This window comes from Chinchilla lanigera, unplaced genomic scaffold (assembly GCF_000276665.1).
Source record: "Chinchilla lanigera isolate Chin_1 unplaced genomic scaffold, ChiLan1.0 scaffold00025, whole genome shotgun sequence".
Taxonomy (NCBI): Eukaryota; Metazoa; Chordata; class Mammalia; order Rodentia; family Chinchillidae; genus Chinchilla; species Chinchilla lanigera.
In genome coordinates, this window is record NW_004955426.1 from 21,296,325 (window position 1) to 21,299,269 (window position 2,945).

Below are 2,945 nucleotides of genomic sequence, written 5' to 3' on the forward strand. Positions count from 1 at the left end.
TTTTTTGGTTTTTCTCCGGTACCGGGAACCGAACTCACGACCTTACGCTTGCCAGGCAGGCGCTTTTGCCGCTGAGCTAAATCCCCAGCCCCTCTTACCTGTTTTTGAAGTTTGGATTTGGTGTTGAGAATGTAGCTTAGCTGTATAGCACTTGCCTAACACATGTAAAGTCCCGAGTTTGATGCCAGCACTACAAATAAACAAAATGTGGATGAGAAGAACTATTCACACATATTGAAAACAAGGCCCACCTGAAGCAAGGCGCTCTGTTCTGTCATGCGTATGTTTAGGCTCAGTGCCAGAGTTCTGCTGTGAAGAGGAAATGGGGGTGGGGTAGGGCTGGGGCTGGGGCTGGGGCTGGGGCGGAAGCGGGGACATGGCCCACAGCTTGGCTGGAGCTACCACAAGTGCCACCAACACAAAACAACTGCCTTTCTTGTCTACCCTCTGCCCAGGCAATACACTGGACACAAAATGAGGGAAACCCATTTTCTTTACTCCTGGCCTAACATAAATATTCACTGGCCCGAAGCAGAAGAGCTGACTCCAGCCAGCTTGCCAGTTACCCCATCCCGACCAGGCCACACGCCTGGCGAGCTCTATTCCAAGTCACTGTGTGCTGGCTGAGCCTCCCAGGGCATTGCTTAGGACCTTGCTATAGGCAGACCAAAGATTGTGCTTCTTAGCTGGGGGACTCCAATGAGAGGATTAGTTTGGGTGCCTAAAGCTGCCAGCAGAGTGTTGTTTGCTCCTTTAAGGGAATTGAGATGTTGTAACTCATTTGCAACTGATTGGATTTTACTCTTCAAGTCTTTCCCTCCAGCCTAGATTTGGCTCCGGTGTCATGGAAATCAGAACTGCGGGTGGGTAAAAAGCAAGCAGGTCTGATGGGAGGCTAGGAAAGAATCCAACTCTCTCTACACAGGAATATTTTAATTCCTTTAGGAGTGGTGCCTCGGGCCACTCTCCATCCGCTTGTCAGTGGTTGGTGTTTCCTCCCACTGCTGAGAATGCTGCTTCTCTCTCAGAAATGCCACCACGGTTGCCCTTGGCAATCCTTTCTTGTACAATGTCCTTTCTCAGGAAGATGAATACAAGCTGTACATAACCGAGTGTCAATCACACACTCAGCAGCCACCAGTTTCATTAAGCAGAACGTGAAAGTCCCCAAGGAGAAATAAATTTGACCGAATCTGGAGTTTGGGGGGAACCAAGAAAGGGAAAGAAACTTCCTGCCATGCAGGGGCCACTTCCAGGCAAAAGCCCTGAAGCCCACTATGGGTGCTTCCCCAGTGCAAAGGCCATTTTTAAACTCTCTTTGTCCGTTCATTTCATCAGGAAAATGCTTGAGTTGAGAGCCAGGAGCACAAAGAATTAATGTAAGTAAAAGTCTTTGTGGGGCAGGACCACACTTGTTTCTCTTAGAATACGTGGCTGCAGGGGCAGTTCAGGTTCTTAGTTTTAAAGAAAATCTGAAGTTTTAATATTTTGTGCAGCTCTTGACACTTTGCTCTATACAGATAACCTTAAGGTTTATTACTGCTTGGATTTATCTGGTGTTAATTTCTTGTAGTAACAAAAAACAAATATTATCAAGCAAAATATCACTTACCCAGCATCATGGAAGTCACATCAGTCTGTTTCCAGCTGCACTTTCTGAACCCACGCCAGCTAGTCTGAGCCAAAGAGGAATTTCTTTCCATAAGGATACCACTGTGGGCCTGGAATTTTTCACCTGTAATCCTATGACCAAGGACGTTATCCACAGTAGACCACCAGATTTCTCTCACTGCTGCCACCCGGTAAGCCAAAGGAAGGGAACTTCAGTTAATTTTCTTGGTGCTGAGGGTTATCACCTTTACAGCCTAGGTTGCAGGATAAAGTATATAGGGATATTGGAACTGTGGACCTGCAAGGGGAAATGTGTGCAGCAGCCGCCTCTGAGCCCGACACTGTACCTGTCCCTCCACGTCTGGTTTCAGCTATCGTTGTGCTGGACTCAGGGGGGCTCAGACTCACTTTGCATCTGTGGTGCTTCCCTTCATACATGTTATGGAGATTTCTTATATTCTGCCCAGGCCATTTGTAGGGTAAGTGTTGTAGTTTAGATCTAAAATACCTCCCAGAGCCTAAGACCAGCCTAACTACACAGTAAGACTCTGTCTCAAAAATAAAATAAAATAAAATAAAATATTATAAAATGTCCAGAAATCTCTTGTAGTCAGAGGTGAGGACTTCGAACAACGCTTAGATCATGAGGTGATATATTCATCAGCGATAAAGTCACAGTTAAATAAGCTGTTAGGTGATAGGGACTGAAAATGGCAAAGTAGCAATCAGCACCAAAGTACACCCTCTTTGGGACCTGGAATCCAGACATCTGGAAAATAACAATGTGGTGAAAAGAAAAAAAGAAGTCAATCTTCAGAAATTGGGAGGATGCTGACAGGAAAATTAAAAACTGCAGCAAGGATGCAGAAACAAGGCACAACACAGAGAAGAGTGAAGCAGTCTAAAAAGTTCACTCTGGATCCCAGATAGGGAAACGTATCTCACAGACACACAGTAAGACACAGTGTCAGGAGCTCCAGGGAGAAGGAACAGTCAAAACCAAGCCAGCAGCACTAGCCCCAAGAAACCCCAGGGCTATTATAAACTGCAAAACAGGGTGGGTTTTTACTCCATAAGTAACTCTTTCACATGGCAGGTAAGAGTTAGAGAAGAAAAATAGTACAGTGCCCACCAGATTGCCAGAGAGTGTTTAGTGAGGAGCCATTTCAGGAAGGGGTTCGTTTCTTAAGACTGAGTCACAGAACAACTACAAAACAATGTTACTTCAGGGTTCCCAGTGTTACCCTCCCACAGTGACTGAGAGGGAGATACAGGAAAGACAAGGAGAGAGTTTTGAGCTAGACATAGAACAAGTGAGAAGATTAAATTCAGGC